Genomic DNA, 18,890 nt, shown 5'->3' on the forward strand with positions numbered 1-18,890 from the left:
TTTAAACTCACTTTGAGCACCATACTACGGTTTTAGGTCCGGTCCATACTACGGTTTTAGGTCCGGTCACAAAACTGGATACAGGGAAAAAAAAGAGCCGACCGGAGTAACTATCCGACTCCAGTCGGCTCATTAAAGTGAATGGGTTTCGGTTTTGTCAATCTGTCAGTGAGCAAGGACCTGGAAACAGCGGTCTACAGATGGTTGTCTCCAGTTTGGATAAGGCTTTTAATGGGTCGGACAAATTGCCCAGCCTGTCTCCTGGCTATATTTTTTTTATAAATCCGATCAGATGTCTGGACTGTCAATGACACGGCTCACATATGTTTAGTGTATTTGTCACTAGGATTTCATCAGGGTATGGTGCCCTTTTGGGACGTCCATCCTGGCGCTCTAGAGGAGGTATATGGGGGCCATCCGGTTGCTTACCTTCCTCCAATCCCAGGTCTCTGAGCTTAAAGAAGCCAAACAGTTGTGAGCTCCTTAATGGACACTGGGGTGAAAGCCCAGGTGGAATCCAGGAGAAGCTTTGGTTTCTCCTAAAGAAGAACTATTGTGCACAAAAATGTATCCCCTATCCAAGGGATAGGGGATATGTTTTAGATTGCAGGGGTCCTGCATGGGACGCCGGCTCTGGCCGGGAAAGGGGCATGTTGACCCCCACATAAAGTGGCCCGTGACCACGGTCGGACTGCCTCCCCCAGCAATCTAAAACTTGTTTCCTATCAAGGGGATACATTTATGTGCCCAACAGTTCTCCTTAAACGGGTATTCCGGCCCTAATACATCTTATCCCCTATCCCCGCCGCTGGGGACCCCTGCAATCTGTCATTGCGCACACACCTTTGTGAGCTCTCTGCAGCGCTGAAGGCTCCGAGTGTGTACGCCCACGAGGCTGGAGTATCATGATGTCACGACTCCGCCCCCGTGTGATGTCACACCCCGCCCCTTAATGTAAGTCTGTGGGAAGGGGCGTGGCGGCTTTCCAGTCTGACCACAGTGCTCTCTGCTTACACCTCTGTCCATTTTAGCAACTGTCCTGAACAGTGTCAGCAGAGAGCACTGTGGTCAGACAGAAAACAAATTCAAAAAGAATAGAACTTCCTGTGGAGAATACAGCAGCTAATAAGTACTGGAAGGGTTAAGATTTTTAAATAGTCATTTACAAGTCTGTTTAACTTTCTGGCACCAGTTGATTTAAAAAAGAATTGTTTTCCACTGGAAGAAAAAGGAATTGTGGTTGACTATAGACTGCATCCTTGCGCAATTTTTGTGTAACCCGTGTTCACTTGGTGATAGAGCACATGCTTCGGCTCTTTACCGAGTTGGACATGGCATCTACCTATGAGTGGTCCTAGAGAGTCTTTAGAGCAAATATTGGCGGAGATCTATAATAAATATTCAGACATGTGTAGGAGTAAAAGAAAAGAAGCGACAGACTGATATTGATACAGATTACGGAAATCAAGACCTAGTATTAATAGCACTTACGATTGCCCAAGTCTTTTTAACTTGATTGCATGACTAGTGGGCTAACAATCTCCCTAAATACAGCGAGTTAAGAACGCGCTAATATATTTCAATAGCTGTTATTTAAGGTTGCAATTATGAAGGTCTGATGAATCTTTATTACAGAGTAGGGTCGGCGTTGGTAAGTGGCACTTTGAGCCGGAAAAATAATTGATGCTGAGTTCTCTAGGAAAATTATCAAAACCGGCTCCGCTATTTTTCAGATCTAATGAATATACGAGGAGATCAGAGGACATCTTGATGTGAGCTTCAGAGTAAAACCAGAAATGGGGAGAAAAAACGGTAATTAAGTGGTTCTGTGGTCTGAATCGGAATTAGTCACTAAGAAGAACAAAAGAATCTAATTGGTAAAGAAACTGGTTTGACCACTAGAGTACAGGGGATTCCAGCTCTGAAGACATAGGGGTGGAGGGGTGGGGGGCATTTACCAAGATGTGTGTGATTTAGTAAATTTTTTAGTTTTTTTTTTTTTTTGCATGTTTTTTCTTTTTTTTTTTTGCGTGACTCTTTTTTCTGGAGGATACACATTTTCTGAAATTTCACTCTTCACATTCACCAAAAAGCTACGCTAGGTCTGGGCTGGTGTAGAATTGCACCTTCTTGGGGGGGGGGGTTTGTAATTTTTTTTGCGAAAATCGCAGTTGATAAATTCATTACCGCTGCACAAGACTAACCCTTAACATCTGTCCTGTACGCTCTTTTTTTAAAAAAAAAGTGTAAATTGAAAATGCGCAAAAAATAGAGACAAATCTACAAAAAATAAATAAATAAATAAATTCTAAAGACAATGATAAATGCCCCCAGTAGTTCAGTCTTCACATTTTTCAACTTTTTAAGTATTGACTAAAATGTGGTCTCGGTTGACTTATCCTAAAAAAAGGCTTTTTGGGAAATACAAATTGGTGTCCTATCCAGTGATTGGGGGTCTTGGGTGTTCATGCAAGTGAATGGTGTCTAGGAGAGATGAGCAAATGTTGTTGCAACCAACTGATTATGGTCTAAATTTGTCTAGAAATTCAGATTTGTACGCATCTGAATTTTTCAAGATTTATTTTGACCAGTAGGGAAGCAGGGACTCCTGTCAAGGACAGGAGTCCCTCCCTGCTCCTGTACATTGAGCGTGCAGGCATACACTGTATGCCTTGCTACTCTACCCCTAATCACCTTTTTTTTTTTTTTTTTTTAACGATTACTGAATACCGAATACTGAAATATTTTCTTTTCTTTTTCTATTCTGTTTTTATTTAATTGTAATTTTTTTTTTCATAATTTTTTGTACATTTTAATTGGGGAAGCCATCTTGCCTGGGCTGTTTTTAACAGCATTTACAGATATACTTTACAGCAGGCCGCATGGACACAGGCAACAATTGACAATTCACATGAATGATAAAGGTGTCTGTGCTGAGCTACCTTTTCAGAGGTCAATTTACTGGGAAGGGGAGGCTGATATGTCAGCAACAGCTATTATGTGGCTTTTGTTATCTATTCACTGGGTTCAGCTTTCACTGTAATCCTGTCTGTGATGATAAGGAGGAGACTGATAGAAAGTGATCTGTACAGAGCAGGAAGTCTCAGCTTAGTTTTAGGCCTAGTGGCCAGAATAGGAACTGTACAATTTCAGGATTATTTCAAAATAGAGATAATAAAATGGAAAGTTAGAAAAATCATCAACATTTTTTGGTTAACATAAAAACTTGATTTACACAATAGATCATTTTTTGATGACACGTTTTCTTTACCTTTTATGTCACTTGTGCTGTGCTACTGTTTTTTAGCAGTAATCATGTGACCATGACTGCCAATGACAATGGGTCATGCAATCAATGCTTAAAACATTGGTACAGCACATATGACAAGAGGAGCATGGAGACAGAGTGATCCACCCTAAAACAGTATGAAGGAGCAAATGTTTGCTTCTATCTGAGCAGCAAGGCGTATAGAGTATGCCTGTCATTCACTATGTACAGGAGCAGGAACTTAAGTTTTTGACAAGAGTCCCTGCTTCTGTACATAGTTTTTTTTAGCCCCCTACGCCAGTAGCATAGGGTGCCATGGAAAGAGCATACTGAACCAGGAACTTTTTTTTTTTTCAAGAGTCCCTGCTCCTGTACATATAGCAGGGACTCCTGTCAAAGGCAAAAGTCCCTGCTCCTCGGGTTGCCTGGAGGTATGTGATGATGCATTGTAGTTACACTCACCAGGTGATCCATGCCTGACCCAGCAAAGGTTAACTTATCGGCTAAACATTCAGTACAGTATACGTCTCACAGCTCTGTCAATAGAAGCAGGGACTCCTGTCTTAAGACAAAATTCACTGTCCATGTGTGAATCCAAATCTAAATGGAATCCGAAGGCCAATTCACGGGAAGTCTCCAGAAATAAACACCAGCTTATAATACGCTGGTATTATACTTAAAGGGGTACTCCGCCCCTAGACTTCTTATCCCCTACCCCTCAATGCAAGTCTATGGGAGGGGGCGTGACGGCCGTCACGCCCCCTCCCATAGACTTGCATTGAGGGGGCGGGGCATCATGAGAGGGTGGCCCCTGCAATGCCAGTCATCAGGCAGTGAGCAAAGCTCGCTCTGTGCACCAGATGACAGGGGTGCTGCAGGAGAGATTGCGGGACCCCCACGATCAGACATCTTATCCCCTATCCTTCGGATAGGGGATAAGATGTCTAGGGGCGGAGTACCCCTTTAAGTTTTTCTACATGATATAATTAGGTGAACTGATAAGGCTTAAACCTGTGATAGTCCAGGAGCAGGAGGACGCGCAGTGTAGACGATTGACCTTGGTTGGCGGACAATCTACTTCCAAACTCCATAATCGCTTTTCGTGAAGGAGCTTTCCATTGTCTACCTGGCCGTGTGCTGAGCGCTTAGAGGAAAACGTTACCGTCTGCTCAGATCTTAGAGAAAAATATTCATGTTGCAAAAATCTGTAATAAACACAGCTTTGTATGTATATAATCCGGTTATGATTTGCTCACAATGCGACAGAGAAAGTCCCAAGAGGGAGCTCAGCGTGAGTGAGAGTCAATCCAAGAACAAACCAGATTTACTCTAAAAAGATGTACTTATCCAATCTTCACATGTTATGATAATGTTCTCCTGGAGCGGCAGATGAGCAATGACAAGACAGCGGTGCAGGGGCGGACTGACAACAATAAGAGCCCCCGGACCAAATAAAGCAAGGGCCCCCAGTCGGCCACACCTCTGCCCCACCCCTATTCGGACATCAGCCTGATTGGTGATGTCTGGCATTAGCCGAGGGAGTGGGAGCAGGCACTGTGCGTACATGTACCCCTTGTGTCCTACGGACGGATCCGCAGAGTATTTTACGGTGTGGATCCGCCGACAATGGACCCTACAGTGCTGCCTCCATCTGTGTCTGCTCATAGCGGCAATCCGCCGCTACGAACAGACATGCTTTGATGTGCATGTTCGCCGCGCCCATGCGCAGTATACTCGCACACATCGCGGCTGCTCTTGGCCTAGCTCAGGGAACAGGAGGAGCGGCTGCGATGTGTGCGAGTATACTGCGCATGCGCACAGCGAACATGCACCTCGAAGAGTGTCTGCTCTTAGCGGGGGATTGCCGCTATGAGCAGACACAGATGGAGGCAGCACTGTAGAGTCCATTGCCGGCGGATCCGCACCGTAAAATACGCTGCGGATCCGTCCGTGTGAATAAGCACTTAGGGTACGTTCACAAGTACAGGATCTGCTGTATATTTTGCGCAGCTGATTTTGCTACCTATTGAAGCTAATGGGTTACAAAGTCAGCTGCACAAAATATGCAGCAAAAATATGCAGCAGATCCTGTGCATGTGAATGTACCCTTAAGGGGTTAATGATAAATAAACAGGCAGTGTGTTCACATGTTGTCGCCCCAGTGGGGTCACTTTCCCTCCTCCAGTGTCCACAGGTCACCAATAGGTCACATTACCAGAACAATTTTTTTGAAAAATTGCGGCAAAAATGGCACAGTTTTACCGCGATTTAGAAAAATTGTGGTAAAACCGCACCATTTTTACCGTGATTTTTCCCGAAAATTGTTCTGGTGATGTGACCTGTTGGTGACCTGTGGACACTGGAGGAGGGAATCAGGGGGAAAGAGGCAGGACACAGGGACATCACTCACCCTCACATGAAGCGGCCACTCTGTGGGAGGCCTGTCAGCTCTCGCCCCGTCCTCTTCCTGTGCTAGGGGCGGAGCTAACAATCAGGTGACCTTCATTCCTGCGCTGCTCCTGCTCTGCCTATGTTCAGCAGACACAGACAGCAGCGCAGGAATGAAGGTCACCTGATTGTTAGCTCCGCCCCCCAGCACAGGAAGAGGACGGGGCGAGAGCTGACAGGCCTCCCACTCAGGGACATCACTCACGCTTCATGTGAGGGTGAGTGATGTCCCTGTGTCAGGGATATTTATATATAGAGAAAGACATCACCTGAAAGTAGCGCTTGTCTGACTGGGGATCCTGGACAAGTGTCCTTAATCCTCAGCAGCTGAAGCGGGCCCTTTACCTGGCGGGGCCTTCGGACCACGGCCGAATGGACCGGCTGGTCAGTCTGCCCCTGCAGCGGTGTACACAACATTATAGTAGTTATATTCTTGTATATAGGAGGTAGTATTATAGTAGTTATATTCTTGTATATAGGAGCAGTATTATAGTAGTTATATTCTTGTATATAGGAGCAGTATTATAGTAGTTATATTCTTGTATATAGGAGCAGTATTATAGTAGTTATATTCTTGTATATAGGAGCAGTATTATAGTAGTTATATTCTTGTATATAGAAGGCAGTATTATAGTAGTTATATTCTTGTATATAGAAGGCAGTATTATAGTAGTTATATTCTTGTATATAGGAGCAGTATTATAGTAGTTATATTCTTGTATATAGGAGGAGTATTATAGTAGTTATATTCTTGTATATAGGAGCAGTATTATAGTAGTTATATTCTTGTATATAGAAGGCAGTATTATAGTAGTTATATTCTTGTATATAGGAGGTAGTATTATAGTAGTTATATTCTTGTATATAGGAGCAGTATTATAGTAGTTATATTCTTGTATATAGGAGCAGTATTATAGTAGTTATATTCTTGTATATAGGAGCCAGTATTATAGTAGTTATATTCTTGTATATAGGAGGTAGTATTATAGTAGTTATATTTTTGTATATAGGAGCAGCATTATAGTAGTTATATTCTTGTATATAAGAGCAGTATTATAGTAGTTATATTCTTGTATATAGGAGCAGTATTATAGTAGTTATATTCTTGTATATAGGAGCAGTATTATAGTAGTTATATTCTTGTATATAGGAGCAGTATTATAGTAGTTATATTCTTGTATATAGGAGCAGTATTATAGTAGTTATATTCTTGTATATAGGAGGTAGTATTATAGTAGTTATATTCTTGTATATAGGAGGTAGTATTATAGTAGTTATATTCTTGTATATAGGAGGTAGTATTATAGTAGTTATATTCTTGTATATAGGAGCAGTATTATAGTAGTTATATTCTTGAAAATAGGGGGCAGTATTATAGTAGTTGCATTTTTGTACAGAAGAGGCAGTATTATAATATAATAAAGCAGCTTTTTTCTGTAGCATTGAAGTCTTTAGTGGCGCTCCCTATACCCACACCTCTGGGGTGGCAGATGATGGGGCAGTATGTTGCCTCTCGCATGTTTGATCACTGGTTTTACTAGTCTATTCTAGTTTCTGGATTCCTGGTTGTCACAGTCTCATGTCCCATTGTTCTGATACAATAAGAGAGAGGCAGCATTAGGTTGACTGCGGGATGATAAGTGTTATATTCCACTCTCACATTGTATACGGCTTCAATTCAGGCAGACAAGGACCACTCCACCGCCCTACCATTGTAACAGGCCTGTACATGAACTATTTATAAGAGGAGAGAAATACATTATCTGGGAGCAGTTTACAGTATATATACAAGCGCTGGGCTTCTTCATTGCATTAATACAGATATGACACCTTTTTTCTTTGCTGCTTTTTCACCTGTTTTGTTAGGGATGATAAGTGTTGTTAAAAAAAACTGCAATGCTTTTATTATGTATCACCGCCCGCCGCACTATACACAATATCCTCCTCGCTCCTCTATCATTGCTGACAGCATATACAACTGCTATTCACATTTCTGCCGTTGTGAAAAGTGAGAACAAAACGGGAGATCACAAACATGAGGGTTATAAAGGGGATAGAGTAGAGCAGTACAGAGTATTTAAAGGGGTATTCCGGCTTTATACATCTGTAATGTCCCAGTACATGGACGTGGGGGCTAGGGATGTAAGAAAAAATCGATTCTCGCGATAATCGCGATTTTTTCATTTGCCGATACTGAATCGATTCAAAATATTTTTGAATCGATTCTTTTAGGGATGTGGAATTTTTATCTCCTGATGCCCGGAACAGCATGTCCTGGGCATCAGGAGATAAAAGTTCCACATTTGTGGAGCCGGGCAGGCCGGATCTGACACGGTGTCGCTCTGGGTGTATGGAGCGGGCTCCGACTCGTGCCTGCTCCGTACTATGCAACCCCCGGCTGATTTCCGTAGCCGGGGGCCGCCGCTAATAGCCAGCATGCGGCGATCGCCGCGGCTGGCTATTAAAGGAGCAGTCCGGTGCACACTTTTCCCATGTTATCCCGTCCGGGCTGCAAAATAAAAGAAAACGCACTTTATCTTACCTGCCAACGAGCCCCCGGAGCTCCGGTACAGGTTTTGGCTCCCCGGGCTGTATTCTTCTTACTTCCTGTTAGCCCGACACGTCACATGGAGCTTCAGCCTATCACCAGCAGAGGCGGGACATCGCTGCGGCCAGTGATAGGCTGAAGCTCCGTGTGACGTGCCGGGCTAACAGGAAGTAAGAAGAATACAGCCCGAACACCTGTACCGGAGCTCCGGGGGCTCGTTGGCAGGTAAGATAAAGTGCGTTTTCTTTTATTTTGCAGCCCGGACGGGATAACATGAGAAAAGTGAGCACCGGACTACTAGATCGCCGCTGTCAAAGCTGACAGCAGCGTCTATTGGGATCTATGAATGCTCCCAGGTGGGCGATGTATCGGGATATATCGCGATGTATCGTCACCTAGACGGTATCGCGATATATCGGGATATATCGAATCGTCACACTGGTATCGCGATTCGAATCGAATCGCCAAATTCTTGGCGATTCACACCCCTAGTGGGGGCTCCCCTGCGAGGTCTTCCCCTGTTGTTTCCAGAATGTTGTGTATATCACTTTAATGCCTAGACCGTATCCTTATGCATAGGTAGTACAAAGGACCTGTGTAAGTCTGTCACATGTTGTTATTAAGTCACATGATTTGTTGTCACATGTTCTCCCAGAGAGCACCAGCTTAACCTAAGACCAACAGCTTGACCAATGGGCTTTACTCCAGCCCCCCGCTATATAAAGGGGCGGCCATTACAATTCACGCTCTTGTACCATCAAGTTTTTGCTAAGGAACAGTTAACACCAGAGATCTCACCAGAGTACAAATGATCAGCATCTGGAAGACCCCAAAAGCTACAGTCATTCCAGTAAGTCACAAGTCTATGTCTGCTGTCACTACAAGTAGTCAAGTCCTGCATATAGTCAAGTCAAGTCCAATCTCGAGTCAAGTTAATTGCAAGTATATTGGTCTAGCAAGCCGTGAGGTCCTTCTGGGTCCTGGCCACCTCTCTGGGTAATCTGGCCTTAGCTGTGAATATAATTCCATTTGTCTTATACTCAGTAAAGCCTCCGTTTGACCATTACTGGTCGTGGACTCTCATTTCACTACTAGCAACTGGGATAGCGGGGAAACTGGTCTTGTGGTGTTCCGGAACTCTAAAACCACACTGGCGTCACGAACACTAGGGGTTAACAACATCTTGCCCCACAGGGTTAATACCATCTGATCCCACCGCTACACCCGTGGTCCTGCCCATACACTCGTGGGACACCACACATCTTATCCCCTATCCAAAGGATAGGGGATAAGATGTATGATCGCAGGGGTCCCACCACTGGGAACCCCCGCAATCTCGGTGAAGCCCCTGGCATTCTGTGCGCTGCCTCCGAGACATGGACGTGACTTCATGGCCACTCCCCCTAGTGAGGTCACACCACACCCCCTCCATTCATGTCTATGGGAGGGGGCGTGACGGTCGTTGTAGAGTTGTAGTTTTGCAACAGCTGGAGGCTCTCTGGTTGGGAAACACTGGTATAGTATATGGTACAACTTTCCTGTAGTTGGAAGATTGGTTGGGTAAATACCGGCCATTGCATTGCCGGTATTTTTAATATAAAAAATACCATCAGGATGGCCAAAATACTGGCCAGGTGGCAACCCTAACTACAACTCCCAGCTAGCCAGCACCATAACTGTTCTTGTGTCACATAATTTCGATATTTTCATGTCTAAATGGATAAAAGGGACCTATTAGTGACGGGAGATATGGGGGAGATTTATCAAAACCCGTCCAGAGGAAAAGTTGCTGAGTTGCCCATAGCAACCAATCAGATCGCTTCTTTCATTTAGCAGTGGTCTCAAACTGTGGCCCTCCAGATGTTGCGAAACTTCAACTCCCAGCATGCCCGGACAGCCGTTGGCTGTCCGGGCATGCTGGGAGTTGAAGTTTCGCAACAGCTGGAGGACCACAGTTTAAACCACTGCCATATACGTATAGTAAGGTTGGGGATTTATCAAAACCTGTCCAGAGGAAAAGTTGCCCGGTTGCCCATAGCAACCAATCAGATCGCTTCTTTCATTTTGCAGAGGCCTTGTTAAAAATGAAAGCAGCGCTCTGATTGGTTGCTATGGGCAACTCAGCAACTTTTCCTCTGAACAGGTTTTGATAAATCTCCCCCAATAGTATTTAAGCTCCATCTTTGACTCCAGAGATATTCCATCCCAGCTTCCTGTGTCGTAGATACGCAGATAAGCGAGCAATTTGTCATTGCTTAGATACTTATCAGTCGGATACTTAAAGATGAAAAGAGCCGCGTCCCCCAGCGCCTGGATGGTAATGATCACCTGCCATATTGTACCTCTACAGCGGGGACCCAAGATTGTCAGGGAAGGGTAGAAGAAAATATCTGAGACGCACAAAAAAGTAGGGCGTAATTTGTTACATCCCCCCGAACATCACTGGGACCTGAATCTGGCTCAAAAACCAGCAGGCATCAAAGGGAGACGCTCAGCGCCACACTTAGGCTGATTTGCATGCTCCAGCTATTTAAGGAACATATCAAAGGGATTGTATCTGCGGCGGATGACGGGCCCGGCCGGGGAAATATGTGACAGGCAGCGCTGCAAGGGCGCACTACAGATATATATATATATAATGAGAATAATATATACTACCGACATCATTACTGCTCTGTACTAAACACTTCAAGGATCTGCAGACTGCGAAGAGGAGAGGACGCCATACTACACATCTATCTATCTATCTATCTCATATCTATCTATCTCATATCTATCTATCTCATACCTATCTATCTCATATCTATCTATCATCTTATCTATCTATCTCATATCTATCTATCTCATATCTATCTCCTATCTATCTATCTCATATCTATCTATCTCATATCTATCTCCTATCTATCTATCTCATATCTATCTATCCATCTCATATCTATCTATCTCATATCTATCTATCTATCTATCATCTTATCTATCTATCATCTTATCTATCTATCTCATATCTATCTATCTATCTATCTCATATCTATCTATCATCTTATCTATCTATCTCATATTTATCTATCATCTTATCTATCTATCTCATATCTATCTATCTATCTATCTATCTATCTCATATCTATCTATCTATCTCATATCTATCTATCATCTTATCTATCTATCTATCCATCTCATCTCATATCTATCTATCTATCTCATATCTATCTATCTATCTATCTATCATCTTATCTATCTATCTATCTCATATCTATCTATCTATCTATCCATCTCATATCTATCTATCTCATATCTATCTATCTATCTCATATCTATGTATCTCATATATATCTCATATCTATCTATCTATCTATCTATCTCATATCTATGTATCTCATATATATCTCATATCTATCTATCTATCTCTCATATCTATCTATCCATCTATCTATCATCTTATCTATCTATCTATCTATCTATCTATCTATCTATCTCATATCTATCGATCTATCTATTCATATCTATCTATCTATCTCATATCTATCTATCATCTTATCTATCTATCTCATATCTATCTATCATCTTATCTATCTATCTCATATCTATCTATTTATCTATCTATCCATCTCATCTCATATCTATCTATCTCATATCTATCTATCTATCTATCATCTTATCTATCTATCTATCTATCTATCTATCTCATATCTATCTATTTATCTATCCATCTCATATCTATCTATCTCATATCTATCTATCTATCTTATATCTATGTATCTCATATCTATGTATCTCATATATATCTCATAGCTATCTATCTATCTATCTCTCATATCTATCTATCCATCTATCTATCATCTTATCTATCTATCTATCTATCTATCTATCTATCTATCTATCTCATATCTATCGATCTATCTATTCATATCTATCTATCTATCTCATATCTATCGATCTATCTATTCATATCTATCTATCTTTCTATCTCATATCTATCTATCTATCTCATATCTATCTATCTTATCTATCTGTATATCTATCATCTTATCTATCTATCTATCTCATATCTATCTATCATACCTATCTATCTATCTTTCTTATATCGCTCTATCATCTATCTATCATATCTATCTATCTATCTTTCTCATATTGCTCTATCATCTATCTATCTCATTTATTTTTCTTTCTTTCTCTTATCTGATACATCTTATAGCTATCTATTTATGTATCTATCTACTATTTGTCTGTCTATCTTTCTATCTTATTTCTTTCTTTCTTTTTTCTATCTAATATCCATTTTCTATCTATCTATCTATCTATCTATCTATCTATCTATCTATCTCACATCTATCTATCTACAGTCATGGCCATAAATGTTGGCACCCCTGAAATTTTTCTCCACAGGTGATCAATGGGATTTAGATCTGGACTCATTGCTGACACTTCAGAACTCTCCAGCACTTTGTTGTCATCCATTTCTGGGGCTTTTTGCCATATGTTTGGGGTCATTGTCCTGCTGGAAGACCCAAGATCCCGGACACAAACCCAGCTTTCTGACGCTGGGCTGTACAGTGCCACCCAAAATCCATTGGTAATCCTCAGATTTCATGATGCCTTGTACACATTCAAGGCCCCCAGTGCCAGAGGCAGAAAAACAACCCAAAACATCACTGACCTCCACCATATGTCACTGTAGGTACTAGGGATCAACCGATATCGTTTTTTTAGGGCCGATACCGATAATCGGTGGAGGCTAGGGCCGATAGCCGATAACTTATACCGATATTCCGGTATAAGTTATCGGCTATTTATCCCCCCCCCCCCCCCCCCGACACCACTGCAGATCATTGATTTAAAGCGGGCGCTTTAAATCAATGCACTGCAGTGGCTTTTGCGGTGCCATAGGCCACCACCTCCACCCGCTTCTCTCCCCCTGCCTGTCCGGGGGTCCTGAGACCTATCACCGCCACCGCTCCCCCCACCACCGCACAGCACTGCGACCGCCCCCCCGACCCGCTGAATCGCACCCGCGACAGCCCCCCCCCGGCCTGCGACCGACCCCCCGCACCGCACTGGCCCCATTGCCTTCCCCATCCCCGGTTTTATAATTACCTGTTCCCGGGGTCCACTCCACATCTGGCTCCGGTGGCATCCTCCTAAACTGTCACTGTGCGTACTGACGGTGACGTCACGGTGCGCACGTCACGTCACTCGTCATTGCGCACAGTGTAACGCAGGACACAGCAGGAGCAAGAAGTAGCGTGGGCCCCGGGAACAGGTAATTATAAAACCGGGGATGGGGGAGGCAATGGGGCCGGGGCAGTGCGGTGGGGGGTGCGACGCGGTGTGGTGCGGCGGGTCGGGGGGGCGGTCGCAGTGCGGTGCGGCGGGTCGGGGGGGCGTTCACGGTGTGGTGGGGACGGTGCCGATACCGATAATTCCCAAAACCGTGATTATTGGCCGATAATATCGCCCATACCGATAATCGGTCGATCCCTAGTAGGTACTGTGTTCTTTTCTTTGTAGGCCTCATTCCGTTTTCAGTAAACAGTAGAATGATGGGCTTTACCAAAAAGCTCTATCTTGGTCTCATCTGTCCACAAGACGTTTTCCCAGAAGGATTTTGGCTTACTCAAGTTCATTTTGGCAAAATGTAGTCTTGCTTTTTTATGTCTCAGCAGTGTGTCAGCAGTGGGGTCCTCCTGGGTCTCCTCCATAGTGGGGTCCTCCTGGGTCTCCTCCATAGTGGGGTCCTCCTGGGTCTCCTCCATAGCATTTCATTTCATTTAAATGTCGACAGATAGTTCGCGCTGACACTGATGCTCCCTGAGCCTGCAAGACAGCTTGAATATCTTTGGAACTTGTTTGGGGCTGCTTATCCACCATCCGGACTATCCTGCGTTGACACCTTTCACCACAGTGCCATGAGTTGCAAACTTCTTGATAATGTTGCGCACTGTGGACAAAGGCAAATCTAGATCTCTGGAGATGGACTTGTAACCTTGAGATTGTTGATCATTTTTCCACAATTCTGGTTCTCAAGTCCTCAGACAGTTCTCTTCTCCTCTTTCTGTTGTCCATGCTTAGTATTGCACACACAGACACACAATGCAAAGACTAAGTGAACTTCTCTCCTTTTTATCTGCTTTCAGGTAGGATTTTCATATTGCCCACACCTGTTACTTGACTCAGGTGAGTTTAAAGAAGCATCACATGCTCAAAACAATCTTATTTATACACAATTTTGAAAAGGTGCCAATAATTTTCAGCCCCTTTTTTGAGTTTTTGGAGTTTTTTGGGAGTTTTGTGTGACATTATGTCCAATTTGCTTTTTTTTCCCCCTTTTTGGTTTAGTTCCAATACACACAAAGGGAATAAACATGTGTATAGGAAAACATGTGTTACTGCAATCCTTTTCTGTGAGAAATACTTCATTTTCTAGAAAAAATTAAGGGGGGGCAACATTTACGGTCATTACTATATATATATATATATTAGTGCAACCAGCAACCAGGTATACAAAGGAAAGAATATTAGGTTCAGTACGGCACAATATTAAAGGGGTATTCCAGGCAAAAACTTTTTTATATATATCAACTGGCTCCGGAAAGTTAAACAGATTTGTAAATGACTTCTATTAAAAAATCTTAATCCTTCCAATAGTTATTAGCTTCTGAAGTTTTCTGTCTAACTGCTAAATGATGATGTCACGTCCCGGGAGCTGTGCATGATGGGAGAATATCCCCATAGGAACTGGACAGCTCCCGGGACATGAGTCATCAGAAAGCATTTAGACAGAAAATAGCAACTCAACTTCAGAAGCTAATAACTATTGGAAGGATTAAGATTTTTTTAATAGAAGTAATTTACAAATCTGTTTAACTTTCCGGAGCCAGTTGATATATAAAAAAAAGTTTTTGCCTGGAATACCCCTTTAAGTCTTTTAATTTAATTTAATAAATATTTTAATATTGTACCATACTGGACCTAATATTCTCTCCTTTGTATACCTTTGAGGACTGGTTGCATTATATATATATATATATATATATATATATATATATATAAAAAAAGACCTCACTGCAAAAGTTCACTCCTGCAGGATAAATCAGGTAACAGCGTCAAACAATCGTCTGATTTTTAGACTGTAATAATACATTTCATATTTCATTTATTTTTAAATTTTTTTTTTTTTAAACACAAGATTTCAATAAAATGGTAATGAAATTCCAACCAGCCGGCATAAATTATGCAGATTTCCCAGATGACTGACAAATGGGGGCGCGAGTTGATATTCGGCGATAATAGCGGGTGATTACAAGTGTCAGCGCGCAGCTGGTTATCACCTGATAATGAGGATTATGTATGAGAAGGATTCCATTATCAGATGACAATACCGCTTCTTAACCGGGATTTCCACTTGGGCAAGTTTCTGGCGAGCGCGTTCTTGACCTGCGTTAGTTATAGGAGGCGCGGAACGTGGTAAGGAGTTATTACCGAACCCTTCACTTCTTCATGACTCTCATTTTATAATTGTACATTGATTTTCAATACATGTTCTTTATGTTGTATTTTCCTTAAGGAAATCACATCTGGGCCTTAAAGGTATGGTCCTTTTAGTAAACATGGAATATCATGCTGCTATATCTGGATATATATTAATTATACATCTCTCCTCCAGCTCTGCTATCTCTATGGGATCAAAATATATAGTATTTATACACCTCTCCTCCAACTCTATCTGTATACTGCTGCTATCTCTATGGGATCAAAATATATAGTATTTATACACCTCTCCTCCAACTCTATCTGTATACTGCTGCTATCTCTATGGGATCAAAATATATAGTATTTATACACCTCTCCTCCAACTCTATCTGTATACTGCTGCTATCTCTATGGGATCAAAATATATAGTATTTATACACCTCTCCTCCAACTCTATCTGTATACTGCTGCTATCTCTATGGGATCAAAATATATAGTATTTATACACCTCTCCTCCAACTCTATCTGTATACTGCTGCTATCTCTATGGGATCAGGATATATAGTATTTATACACCTCTCCTCCAACTCTATCTGTATACTGCTGCTATCTCTATGGGATCAAAATATATAGTATTTATACACCTCTCCTCCAACTCTATCTGTATACTGCTGCTATCTCTATGGGATCAGGATATATACTGCTGCAGTATACAGATAGACCTGGAGGGGTGGTGTAAAACCGCTATCTATCCTGATACCATAGAGATAGCAGCAGTATACAGATAGAGCTGTAGGAGGTTTATAACTACTCTATATCCCGATTCTATAAAGATAGCAGCTGCAGTATACAGATAGAGCTGGAGGGGATGTGTATAACTACTATATAATCTGATCCCAACGAGGTAGCATCAGCAGTATACAGATAGAGCTGGAGGGGAGGTGTATAATTACTATATATCCTGATTTCATATAGATAGCAGCAGTAGTATACAGATAGAGCTGGGGGGGGGGTATAACTACTGTATATCCTAATCCCATAGAGGTAGCAGTTAATAGATCTAGAGGAAAGTTGTATAACTACCATACATCTTGATCCCATAAAAATAGCAGCAGCAGTGTACAGATAAAGCTGGAGGGGAGGTGTATAATGCAAAATATCCTGAGCTCATACAAAACGCATCAGTATACAGATAGAGCTGGTGTTGAGGTGTATAACTACTATATATCCTATAACTGTGAAGATAACAGCAGCAGTATACAGCTAGAGATGGAGGGGAGGGGTATAACTACAATAAATCCTGATCCCATAGAGATAGCAGCAGCAGTATACAGATAGAGCTGGAGAGGAAGGTTCTGGGAGCTAGTAGAAACAATATGATAGGTGATGATATCATCCTGTACTTCACAGGAAATTAGCTGACCCAGCATTGACCCATTAAACATTGCGATTTTCTATGGATGAGACTGGTGATCCCATGACCCAGTTACAGTAATAAAATGCATGGATGAAGCTGGATGCTGGAATGAAATAGAAACCTGGAGTTTTTCATTCATTTAGTCATATTATTTTCCTTTCTTTCCATCTAAAGACAAAGCCTCCAGATCTGACAACCCGCTGTGTCAGCACTTCTACGTGACAGACACCTATGGGATCATCGACAAACTCGACAAGGTTGTGATTGACTGAATGGTACACGAAATCAATGTGGATAACCAGTAAAGACAGCCGCGGCAGATCTGGAGACTCCTTGCTCCGCTGGCAGGTTCTATCTCCTAGATAAACTCTCCCCCATAACATTTTCAATTGGCTAAGCCTCGATAGAGAAGCGGAGGGAACTTGTGCGCACCCTGGGAAAGTGCCGGCGTCAATAAATAATAAGGCTCCAGGCAACCAGGTAATTAAAAAGTCGCGGAATTAAAAATTGAGCGCGCGTGTGTGTGATATTTCAATAGGACAGATGAGTTACGTCTCTAATCATGTGTATATAATGAATGCGCCGTATAAATGGCGCGGCAGAGGGTTCACACCGCGGGTCAGGAGCCAAATTATAGGCTTGTGTAAAGAGCAATCTATACCGCACCCACACATCCTTAACGCACGGGAAACGCACAAAGGTCGGGAGAAATAATGTCACAATATTATCAATCAACATAAATTACGGATGATGTCAAGGTGAGGCCCCCGCCGGCGCAAAATAAGACGGGTACCCGACATGAATTAAAATGACTTCCAATGAGCTTTTACTACACCATAAAGCAGTGTGTGGCGAAGCCGCGGGGTGTGAAGTGAGGTGTACGGGGCAGGAGTTGTAGCCCAGGGGCAGGTGTTGTTAACCCCTTTGTGTTCGTGACGCCAGGGCGTGGTTTTAAGCAAGAACCACCAAAACAGTAGCACCGCTAGTCCTAGTTTAGGCAGGGCAAATAATAATCCAAGGCCAGGTTAGGGTTAAAGGAGTACTCCGGTGGAAAACATTCTTTTTTTTAAATCAACTGGTGCCAGAAAGTTAAACAGATTTGTAAATTACTTCTATTAAAACATCTTTACCCTTCCAGTACTTTTAAACAGCTGGATGTATGCTACAGAGGAAATTGTTTTATTTTTGAATTTCTTTTTTGTCTTGTCCACAGTGCTCTCGGCTGACACCTGATGCCCTTATCAGGACCTGTCTAGAGCAGCATAGGTTTGCTATGGGGATTTTCTCCTGCTCTGGACAGTTCCTGACACGGACAGAGGTGTCAGCAGAGAGCACTGTGGACAAGACAAAAAAGACATTCAAAAAGAAAATAATTTCCTCTGTAGCATACAGCTGCTAAAAAGTACTGGAAGGGTAAAGATTTTTTTTAATAGAAGTCATTTACAAAACTGTTTAAAGGGGTATTCCAGGCCAAAACATTTTTTTTATATATGAACTGGCTCCGAAAAGTTAAACAGATTTGTAAATTACTTCTATTAAAAAATCTTAATCCTTCCAATAGTTATTAGCTTCTGAAGTTGAGTTGTTGTTTTCTGTCTAACTGCTCTCTGATGACTCACGTCCCGGGAGCTGTGCAGCTCCTATGGGGATATTCTTCCATCATGCACAGCTCCCGGGACGTGACATCATCATTGAGCAGTTAGACAGAAAACTTCAGAAGCTAATAACTATTGGAAGGAATA

The 18,890-nt window shown here is 42.3% G+C and overlaps 1 protein-coding gene and 1 long non-coding RNA gene across 14 annotated transcripts in view; one reads left to right on the forward strand and one right to left on the reverse strand.

Annotated features, from left to right (window-relative positions):
• TENM4 (teneurin transmembrane protein 4) overlaps positions 1–18,890 on the reverse strand; it is a 1,400,276-nt gene that overhangs the window by 1,263,608 nt on the left and 117,778 nt on the right. The window lies entirely within an intron of this gene.
• On the forward strand, positions 10,384–17,667 carry LOC130358278 (uncharacterized). Its single transcript, XR_008889447.1, has 3 exons — positions 10,384–10,581; positions 14,396–14,435; positions 17,323–17,667. It is a non-coding gene; the product is annotated as an uncharacterized LOC130358278 (long non-coding RNA).

This window comes from Hyla sarda, chromosome 2 (genome assembly GCF_029499605.1).
Source record: "Hyla sarda isolate aHylSar1 chromosome 2, aHylSar1.hap1, whole genome shotgun sequence".
Lineage (NCBI taxonomy): Eukaryota > Metazoa > Chordata > Amphibia > Anura > Hylidae > Hyla > Hyla sarda.